At 45.4% G+C, this 11673-nt stretch overlaps 1 non-coding gene across 1 annotated transcript; it reads left to right on the forward strand.

Annotated features, from left to right (window-relative positions):
* Window positions 1-276: 276 nt before the first annotated feature.
* Window positions 277-349, forward strand: TRNAS-UGA (transfer RNA serine (anticodon UGA)). The gene has a single exon. It is a non-coding gene; the product is annotated as a tRNA-Ser (tRNA).
* Window positions 350-11673: the final 11324 nt, after the last annotated feature.

Below are 11673 nucleotides of genomic sequence, written 5' to 3' on the forward strand. Positions count from 1 at the left end.
GCAGTATACAGCTTCACTGTGCTTGACAGCAAGCAGAGAAACACGATCAGAGCAACATGTTGCTTCTCCCTTTCACTCCACTAGTTACCTCATCTGACCCCTTCTCTCTGCAGCATCTCAACTTCTTTCATCTGATAATCCAACCTCACCGGTAGAATTAAAAAAACCTATATACCAGATACCTCTGGCTTAGATAGAAGTGCTTGAGAAAGGCAAGTCCTGGGTAGTCATTAACCTTGGTTTTTGGAAAGATAAGAAAATAGGTGAGGAGGGACTTCCCTGGTCGTTCAGTGGCTAGGACTCTGTACTTGAAATACAGAGGGCCCGGGTTCAACCCCTGGTCAGGGAACTATTATAGATCCCACATGCCATAACTACGAGTTTGCATGAAGCTACTAAAGTTTCCAGATGCCACAAAGAAGATCAAAGGTCCTCCATGCTGCAACTAAGACCTGGTGCAGCCAAGTAAGGACATAAAATAAATATTTTTGAAATAGAAATAAGTGAGGAAATGTCTACATATTAGAGGCCACAAAATATAAGTTAAATCTTTATTTATTCTGTATCCTGTCCTGCTAAAACGGATTCAAAATCTTTTCTTTTTCTTTTTTTACCTTCTCATTTTATTCATTTTTTTCAATTGAAGTATAGCTGATGTTGTGTTAATTATATTAATTTCAGGTGTACAGCAAAGTGATTCAGTTACACACATATTCATATATAAAAGCTAAATATACACATTCTTTTTCAGATTCTTTTCCTTTGTAGGTTACTACAAAAGACTAAGGATAGTTCCCTGTGCTATACATTAGGTCCTTGTTTTAGTTTTCCTAAAGGGTCAAAGGGCTTTTTCCATCAATATTAGAAGGGCTGTTTTCATAATTCTAAGTATCGTTTGCTATAACCCGGAGCCTATGACTGTTACAGGAATCTACATTTGTTTGACTGTTTGGTATAGAAAACTGTCTTCATTTCACTTAAGTTGAAAAGTGTGTTAATCATCACAGGATGTTGACTTTACTCACGGACCTGGTCATTATAAACCTTCTGTAACATGACTGCTCTATTTCTACTTAACTTCACTAATAGAATAACTTCTGTGGGTCCTCAGGAACCCAGCTAAAGGCATTCCTTCTTGTAAAAACAAAACAAGTGCAAATTAACAAATAAATCTCTGAGATTAACTGGAAAACACAATGTAGAATCTTACTTTTCCAAGATAAACCTAAACCAAGGAATCTGTGCAAATATCTAGGACAATGTAAAGCTCTCTGGACTTCCCTGGTGGCACAGTGGTTAAGGATCCACCTGCCAATGCAAGAAACATGGGTTCGACTCCTGGTCTGGGAAGATTCCACATGCTTCAGGGCAACTAAGACCTCGTGCCACAACTACTGAGCCCACATGCTCTAGAGCCCGTGCCCTGCAAAAAGAGAAGCCACCACCAGGGGTAGCCCTCGCTTGCCACAACTGGAGACAGCCCTCACGCAGCAACAAAGACCCAGCACAGCCAAAAATTAATTAATTAATTTTAAAAACAAATAAAGCTCTCCAGGAGGGTTTTACATCTCACTAGTGGTTTGGCCATGTCAGATTCGGGTATGAGGGAAGAAGCCACTGAATTAGGGAGGAGAAAATTCCAATTACCCGTTGGTGTTTCAATACTAATGACAGTATGTCCTGCTCTGATATTTTGAAGGAAGACTGAACGAGCACCAGGCTTCCCTGGTGGCTCAGATGGTAAAGAATCTGCCTGCAATGCAGGAGACCCAAGTTTGATCACAAGGTTGGGAAGATCCCCCGGAGAAGGAAATGGCAACCCACTCCAGTATTCTTGCCTGAAGAATTCCATGGACAGAGGAGTCTGGCAGGCTATAGTCCATCAGGTCGCAAAGAGTTGAACACAACTGAGAGAGTAACACATTCTGGACTAGCACTAGCCAGGCTAAGTGCTCACTGACTCCTCAATACAGCCTTGTGCAATAGGTACTATTATTCCCATTTACTGCTGGGGAAGCTGATACACAAACAGATTAAGCAACTTGCCCAGAGTCACACAGCTAATGAGTGAGTCCATACCATGGGCCATGACTCTTTACTGAATAAAAGGGAATCTTTCAGTCAACAAATATTTGAGTATCTACCATAAATTAGGTAATAAAGGAGCTCCACAAATATGATCTTTGCTCTCAAGGAGGGAAAAATTAATGGAGGTAATTTAGAGAAAAACAGAAACTCATAAGAAAATGGTGAAGCAGAACAAAGTGAAGTCTCCTAAGAGCAGGCATGCATGCTAAGTTGCTTCAGTAATGTCCCACTCTTTGTGATCCTGTGGTCTGCAGCCTGCCACACTCCTCTGTCCATGGGATTTCCCAAGCAAGAATACTGGAGTGAGTTGCCATGCCCTTCTTCAGGGGATCTTTCCAATCCAGGGAATGAACTCAGGCCTGCCATATGAGATTCTTTACCATCTGAGCAACTGGGGAAGCCCATTCCTAAGAGAGGTATATACATTTCTCCATAGGGGTTCAGAGCAAAGAGTTGACACCCTCCCTTCACATCTGGATTGGAAGATGAAGGCTTCACTCAGGAGATGGGATCTGAGCTGGATCTAAAAGGATAACAATATTCTTTTACATATTTATGGTTTTATTTACTTTTGGCTGTGCTGGCTCGCTGTTACTATGTGGGCTCTTCTCTAGTTGCAGTGAGCAGGGGCTATATTCTAGTTGCAATGCACAGGCTTCTCACTGCAGTGGCTTCTCTTGGTGCAGAGCAGAGACTCTAAGGTGCGCAGGCTTCAGCAGCTGTGGCTCCCAGGCCCTGGAGCGCAGGCTCAACAGCTGCAGTGCAGGGGGCTCAGTTGCTCTGAGGCACGGGGGATCTTCGCTCACCAGGGATCGAACCCATGTTTCCTGCACTGACAGGTACATGCTTTATCACTGAGGCACCAGGGAAGCCTAAGGACAGCAGTATTCGGACCAGAAGATATCTGGGCAAGGATAGAAGTGGTTCTAGGCCAAAAAAAAGGAATGACGATGTTAGGGAATCCCATCCCGCCAGTGGGTATCCTGGTGGGCCAAATGGAACAAAGCACGAACCAGGACCAGATCCCCTGACCACCCACCTTGGGATCTTTCCACTACTCTTCACTGTCAGAACACTCACCTGGGGATGATTCATGCTTCTGTGCTTGAAAAAACCTCCCTGGGACTCAAGGGCTTTAGTTTGGAAGGAAGTGACTCCTTCCTACTTCCTTATCTGGAGGTGAATTTCTAGTTCTGGCCTGCTGCCAAGAAGCTGAGAGTGATTTCATGCTAGTCTTTTACTGCTCTTATGATCTCTGCCACACCCACCTTGATATACCCCTTTTATAAGCCTCATGATGGCTTCTCTCTCCTGCTAGTCTTTATTAGAGGAGAATCTGGGTCTGACTCAAAGATAAATAGGTTTAGTCCATAATCACAGAGAGGCCAGAGTCAAGAGGAGATGACAAACACAAATTCATAATTGCATCATCACATGGTACCACGAGTAGTGATGGAGATGTGCCCAGGGTAAGCTGAAAAAGAAAAGGGTCCCTAACCCAGAATGAGAGAATTGAGGTTTCCTGAGATGAGAGCAGTTAAGCTGAGATGCACAGTGACAGGAGGCATCTAATCAAAGGGGGCCTGTGAGGTGTGGAGCACCGTCCAGGAGAAACACAGGCAGAAACAGTGTGGTATCTATAAAGAACCATCAACAATTTGATGGGAGGCAGAGAATGCCAGTAAAAAGGGAGGAGAGGAAGAAAGAGATATTTAATATGCCTTTGTGCCATCAAAAATACATAGGAAAATGTATCCTAAGCAGTAGATCCTCTGTAAATTAAAAAAATAAAATAAAGAAACACAATAAGATAATAGATTAGGATCTCCCTGGTAGCACATTAGATAGGAACTGCCCACCAATGCAGGGGACATAGATTCAATCCCTGGTCCAGGAAGATCCCTCATACCGCAGGGCAATTAAGGCTGTGCGGCAGGACTACTGAGCCCACCAGGTGCAACTGCTGGAGCCCTTGTGCCTGGGGTCTGGGCACCACAACAAGAGAAGGCTGAGCACTGCATCAGAGCAGCCCCTGCTCATTGCCTCTAGAGAAAGCCCATGCACAGCAACGCAGACCCAGCACAACCAAAAATAAATAAAGAAAATTATTTCTATAAAAGAGGGAATTAGGATTTAAGGGGAAAAAAGAAATTTTTTTAAAAAAAGATGATGGATTAAATGTTCTCCAAAGTTCATTACAGTTCCCAAGTCAGTGCTGCTATAAGTGGCAGTGCAAGCCCTCTCTGAGATTTGAGTTCCAAAGGTTATGAGTTTCTGATGGAAGATATGGTCATTTATTCACTGCCTCGTTTGACTCTTTCACGACCCTATGGACTATAGCCCACCAGGCTCCTCTGTCCATGGGATTTCCCAGGCAAGAATACTGGAGTGGGTTGCCGTTTCCCAAGCCAGGAGATCTTCTCTACTCATGTATCGAACCTGTGTTTCCTGCATTGCAGGCAGATTGTTCACCATCTAAACCACCAGGACTGCCACAGCAGAAGGCAAAGAGCAGGAAGGTGGCAGCACCCCCCTGTGATCACCATCTTAGGTGACACAGAGGAGGGATAAGTCATCAAAATCATTACAAAGGGCTTACCCCATGGAAAATGGTTCACAAATTAAGGGCCTTCACAGTGCCTGCCCCAAGGCCAGTCCTCACAAGGCTATGAGGCTTTTGGGTCCACCTTCTCTGTGTGTGTTCAGTTGCTCAGAGGATCTTCCCAACCAAAGGATCACACCCACATCTCCTGCATTGGCAGGCAGATTCTTTATCAACTGTGCCACTGGGCAACTGCTGCCTACAGACCCACAATATCAGAATGTTATATGCTGCTGTGAAATCTTCAACACAGGAACCCTAGGAAGTGTCTAGGATTCCAGGTATCAGATACTTCATGGCTACTAAGGAAATTAGGGGAAAGGGAAAACCAGGAGACAGGAGAATCTTTACCACTTGCCCCTCCCACCTACTTGGATTGGATATTATGGAACCATCATCTTTGGTGGCTGCAGAATGAGAACAGTGTTAGGCCCCTTGAACTCACTCACTCCCTATCCAGGAAGTGCAGTTCCAAAATAAAAATAAAAATCTTTCAAATTAGAGGAAAAAAAAAAAAGAAGAAGTGCTACTCCCCAGGATGCCCTGTTTCCTGGGGAACTCAGTGGGTGCTACAGAGTTAGCAGGGCTATTTATGCACCGTGAAGCCATCTACCAAGAACCACAGGGACAACTCCCCTGGCAGCTCAGTGGATAAAAATCCACCTGCCAGTCCATGAGACACCGGGTTCGATCCCTGGTCTGAGAAGACCCCACATAGTGGGAGACAACTAAGGCTGGGCTCCAAAACTACTGAAATCGGAGCTCTAGAGCCCCTGTTCTGCAACTAATGTAGCCTTCACTGGAGAAAACTAGAGAAAGCCATATACAGCAACAAAGACCCAGTGCAGTCAGAAAAAAAATTTAAATTAAAAAAAGGCAGCACATGGATTCTTCAGGTGAGATGGGTATGTTAGATCCCAATGCCCCCCTCCTTGCTTATTCCCCCACCATTATCCCCTCCCCAGGGGTACCACATGCCTTGTCTCCCAATTTTGCTCTTTTGTGAAAATTCATGGTGAATCCCTAGGTTTGGGGCACTCCTTACTGAGACTTCCGCTGACCTTGTTTCCATTTATGCCCAGCCTCTCTAGATGTGAACAAGTGACGCCGGGGATGCTCGTCAGTCAAATCTGTCAAACTCTAACTTGCTTAATATTAATAAATAAAATACTGTAACCTACCTTCACTGATCAGGCTTGCCTAAAATTGTTTTTACAGTAACGTGCATGTCCTCTAAGGTTCACGTAGCCTAAACAAAAATAACTTTGAGTGAGACGTCCTTCAGTCAGCAGCGTCCAGTTTGAGCTCCACCCAGTTAAAACTGGTTGACTGCCGGCCTTCCAACTGGGCATACGCAAGTGCCTCTTGGTGCCGTTTGGACGTCGGAGAGCCTCAGACGTCAAACTCCGCCCTCAGAACGTGCTAATGGCGCCATTTTCTCAACATGAGGTCCTTGAAAGAAGCCTTTGGCTTAGTTGCACCTACTCAGAAAGTAGATAACCATATATATATATATATATATATATATATGGTTATATATATATAAATTTACTTCTTTGGCTGTGTCTGGGTCTTAGTGGCAGCATGAAGGATCATTTGTTTTCCCACTGGGGCTTAGTTGCCTGGCCGCAGGTGGGATCCCATTTTCCCGACCAAGGATGGAAACCACATCCCCTCCATGGGAAGGTGGATTCTTATCTGCTGTACCACCAGGGAAGTCTGATTTTTCTCATTTTTTCCAACCGTTTAAAAATGTAAAAACCATTCTTAGCTCTCAGGCTATACAGAAACAGGAGGCAGGCCAGAGCAACTCCATGCGTGCATGCGCCGCGTTCAAAGTTGCTTCAGTCGTGTCTGACTCTGCAACCCATGGACTGTAACCCACCAGGCTCCTCTGTCCACTGGATTCTCCAGGAAGGAATACTGCAGTGGGTTGCGCTGCCCTCCTCCAGGAGACCTTCTCAATCAAGGAATCTAACCCATGTCTCTTATGTCTCCTGCACTGACAGGCGGGTTCTTTACCATTAGTGTCACCTGGGAAGCCCCAGAAAGACCCCTGAGATGAACAAAAACAAGTGAAGAAGTACGATAAGTAGCCGTTCAAAGAGAGAGGAGGACTAAGTGGAAAATAAAAGTGAAATACACCAGAAAGTGTGAATGTCTCTGGGTAAAGTGATGGTAAAGTCAAAGAAGGTCCTCTGAAGAGACAATGTTTCCATTGAGGCATAAGTGATACACAAAGATAGGAAAGGAAAGTGCTTAGACACTCAGAGGTAAAGTGAACAATGTGGGTGAGCCATGGTAAGGAGACTGGCTCTCAACCTAGGTGTCCTGGGAACCACAGATTTGCACAGTGAGAAAGGCTGTAAGGTTGGGCCCCAGAAGCTCTATTTCTAAGAAACTTCACATGTGACTCTGATGTACAACCAAATTAAGAACTCCATAGCACCCTAATCATTCCCCCTTGAAGGTCTGACTCTGGATATTCTTCTAGAATCTTCTTGAAAGGGTATTTCCAAAGACCTTTCCCCAACCATGTAGTCTGCAGTAAGGACTTTTAGCTGGGTCCCGGTCTCACCATCCCACATTCTTCCTGTTTCATGACTGAAGCATGATGATGTCCTGAACCATACAGAAAGCAAACTGGGTGGTTCCTTCATCATAGGCGTGACAGGAGTCTGCCTGGTTCTGGGCAAACTTTCTCTGGAGTTAATTCAAGTGTGGACGCCCTGGAATTTAACAAAGATAAGAATCCATCTGACATTTTATCATATTTATTAAACATATTTAGTTACTTTGCAATATAAATCCTGTTATCTACTAAAAGTTATGATATAGGACTTTCTTGGTGGTCCAGGGATTAAGAAGTCACCTTCCAGTGCAGGGGACGCTGGTCTGATCCCTGGTCAGGAAACTAAGATCCCACATGCCTCAGGGGCAACTAAGCCCACATACCACACTAGAGAGGCTACTGGTGTTGCAACGAAGATCCCTCCAGCTACAACCAAAACCCAATGCAGCCAAATAAGTAAATATTTTTCAAAATTATGATATAGCCAAAGGCTATTCATTATGTTTACAAGTGATCTCCTTAGTAAGAATTGGTTAACATCAATTATGATCTGAGAACTCAAACTTTGATTAAATTTGTAGACTTTTCCCTCCAGGATGAATTCTCTGAAACTCAACAATGTGAGCATTTAATTTAAAGCCTGAACCACATTTGGCTATTATGAACAATAGAAACAGTACCAGCCTGGAGTCTGAGACCTGAGGTCTGGTTCCAGTCCTCTTTTGCAGTTTTCCTTTCCCTCTGCAGTCCCACATAACCTAACCTGCTGAGCAGATAGGCGGGTGTTCAATAAATACTTGTTGAATAAACATTCTAGGGTACATTTATAGGAGACAGCGAGGGATCTTTTGTGGTGAGGAAATGTGGATGATTTCTGTTTTCTTTCTTCTATTTTTCTGTATTTGCTAAATTTCGAACAAAGCAAATCCCAATCCAAAAGTTCCTCTAGTATGTGGGCATCGCTGCCCCTATGGCAGAAGGTGCTTAGTGAATGTCCCTCCTCTACTCTTTCTTTGGAATTCCTGATCATCCATGATGGGGAAGAAAATATTAACTCTGAAGGAAGTCGGGTCACCTCTTCTGGTAAACGAAGATTAAAGCTAGTCTCGGAGTAAGAAATGCCCACAAGGCCCCCAGCCCTACACACCAGCCCCAAACCGCCCTCCTGGTGCCCCCGAACCGGGTAAAATCAACCCGGTGCAACTCCGGGGACGCTGGAAAGGGAAGCCATGCCCAGAGACGCGTCATGCCCAGCCTTCTGCGCCTGCGCGCCCTGACCCTGGAGACTCAAGAACGCGCAAGGCCTCGCTCTTTCAAGACTCTGTGAACGCGCAAAGGCGGCCAGCGAGGGAACGTGCACCCTGTGTCCCCCTGGCGGACAACAGTGGAACAACGGGGCTTGGGGGAGAGGTATTGGTGGATAGAGGGTGCCAGGAGTCACGGAGGTACGTTCTGGGGAATCCGCCTTCGTTTTGCGGCACCTCCCTACCTTTCTTCCCCAGTCCTCATTGCCAGTTCAGAACAAGGGAAAAGGGAAGGCACCAACCCTGAGCCCTTAATATGTGCCAGGCCCTTTGCATCTATTATCTTATTAAATCTTTCCACTGCAGTATTAGTCTGATTTACAAAGAACGAGAGTGAGACCCAGAGCGGATGACTTACTTAGAGACACACAGCTAACTAGTGATGAGTTTGGGACCCAGATCTGTGTGTTCCAAAGGTTGTCTGGAGCCCGGACCTTTGGTGGCATGGGGCCCTGGGCTTGGAGAAACCAGAACCTGCTTCTCCTCTCTGGCTGAGAAGTCTAGGCAAGAACACCCAGAACCATTTCCACGGTCATTTGAAAGAAGCTTAGCTCGTTAGGCAGGAGAATTTTTCAGGCTGGTCCATGTGCCTAGGGCATCAGGCAGGATAAGAACTAAGGGGGTCAGGGCAAGACTTTCCCAGGTATCCCCACACAGTCCTTTTCCAGGTCCAATGACAGAGGGAACACAGGAAAGGACCTGGAAGGGTCAAGGTGGAAATCCTCATTGATGAGGCTATCAGGGCATGGCAGGTTAATGTCGGTGCCTACAACTGTGGGATTGTCTAGGGATGATGAGAGAGACAGTTTCTACAACACCCATCTGGTGACCAGACCTTTAGGAGAGATATACTATCCAGATGATGCCACCATCTCCTCTTGCCTTTCAAGAGAGACAGAAGTCGGTGGGAGGAGGGAGAATTTGTATAATGAGGCAGAGGCTGCTGGCCTGAATTTCCAAGGCAACCAAGGATAAAATTGTAGAAATGTCCAAACTGAGGGAGCTACAGATACTTTGGGGCTTCCCAAGTGGCTCAGATGGTAAAGAATCTGCCTGCAGTGCACATCTGGGTTTGATCCCTGGGTTGGGAACCTTCTGTGGAGATGGGAATGGTTAACCCACTCCAGTTTTCTTGCCTGGAGAATTCCATGGACAGAGAAGCCTGGCAGGCTACAATCCATGGGGCCACAGAGTCAGACATGACCGAGCAATGCACACATACACATACATACAGAAAGCTGGCTGGCAGGCAGTCTGGATGACTTTGGCTTGTGATCCTGGAGGAGGCGCACAAGTAGTGGCTCTCACTTCCTCTCAGGGCAGATTTGGAAGAGGCCAGAAAACGAGAGGCAGACTCACAAGAGGAGAAGGCAATATGGTTTTCTAGAAGGAAAAATGATACCTGACATCCTAAAGACATGAAACAGTCTGGGCTTCAGTCAAGTTGACCTGAGTTAGAATCCTAACTGTGCCAAACCCCGGTCTTCCTATCTGAGAAATGGACACAAAAAGATGTTAGCATGTATAGCACAGATGAGATTAGTGGATAATTCTCTGAATGAAATCTAAAATTCATCACATTTTAAAAGACTGATCTAGTAAAGAGAAGTTGATAAAAAGTGGTATAAAACATATTTATACAAGGTAATCTTGAGGGGAAAATGATCCAACTGTATTTTAGTAAACTGTCTTTCCCATCTCAACTTCCACAAACTGCCTGTACCACTCAGCTTGCTCTGACCTGGAGAGAACTTTGTATTCTATCATTTTCTTGCTCACATTTAGTCTCCTTGACTAGATTATAAACTGCTCAAATAAACACAGTTGACAAACCGTCCATTACATTCCAGATATTGGGTCACTGTCAACAGATCCCTGAAGACCTGGCAGTTGAGGTTGCCAAAATAAAGGTAGCCAGCATCATGGTGCGGAAACCAAGAGTAAACATAATCATGGTCTTGCCCAGAGCTGTGGTTTGGCTGCAATTGGGATAATGTCTATGGTTTTGGCTGCTTGCACCTCAAGACGGACATCAAGAAGCTGTGGGCAAGCAGCTCAAATTTTCAAATGGGTGGAAGTGTTTTCCTGAGTACAGGTTGAAAACATGGAGATCCCACAGCCTGGCCTGGTGCAGGCAGAACACAGATGTAACTTCCTGCAAAATGTGAACTTTCATGGACATGCTCCTCCGAGCCAGAACATTAAAACAAGCAGGTAGCATGCTTCTTAAAACAATCTTAAGACAAAAATATTACCTGGAATACTGATTGCGCCCTGCCAAATGGCATGAAAACAGGTAGGTGCAGTAAGCTTGACCAACACATTCATTGTTAAACATCCCGAGATAGAACAGAACCTGGGGAAACTGTGTCTACATGGCTTCCCTGAGAGCTCAGCTGGTAAAGAATCTGCCTGCAATGCAGGAGACCCCAGTTTGACTCCTGGGTCAGGGAAGATCTCCTGGAGAAAGGATAGGCTACCAACTCCAGTATTCTTGGGCTTCGCTAGTGGCTCAGACAGTAAAGAATCCACCCGCAATGTGGGAGACCTGGGTTAGGAAGATCCCCTGGAGGAGGGCATGGCAACCCACTTCACTATCCTTGCCTGGAGAATCCCCATGGACAGAGGACCCCGGCAGACTATAGCCCAGAGTCACCAAAGAGTCAGACACGACTAAACACAGGCATAGGGAAACCTTTAGAATAGCTAAGTGACCCAAAGAACCAGAATCAGGCCTTGCTCCCAAATCCCTCCACTTCCTGAGGAACAGGCAGTTGGGTGTTAACAGGCTGGAACTTCCTCTTCCTCCCCACTCATCCCTCTCTTGCCTCCCTCGAGGACAATGATAGCTGTTTTGGAGACAGAGATGGAGATGCTGGGTAAGCAGAAATGAAAGGGATGAAAGGAATGGGTTACACACTCTCCAGAGAGAACACGTGATATTGAACATTCTAGAAACTGTAATGGAAACAGCCTTCTATATTATTAACCTGAATGGCGACTTCATGGGTGCACACGCATGCAAAAATTCACTTAGCCACGCTTGAAGTTCTGCGCACTTTGCTACATCACTGAAAACCAAAACTGAACGACCATCAGCCACAGGC

Source organism: Ovis canadensis, chromosome 11, assembly GCF_042477335.2.
Source record: "Ovis canadensis isolate MfBH-ARS-UI-01 breed Bighorn chromosome 11, ARS-UI_OviCan_v2, whole genome shotgun sequence".
Classification (NCBI taxonomy): domain Eukaryota; kingdom Metazoa; phylum Chordata; class Mammalia; order Artiodactyla; family Bovidae; genus Ovis; species Ovis canadensis.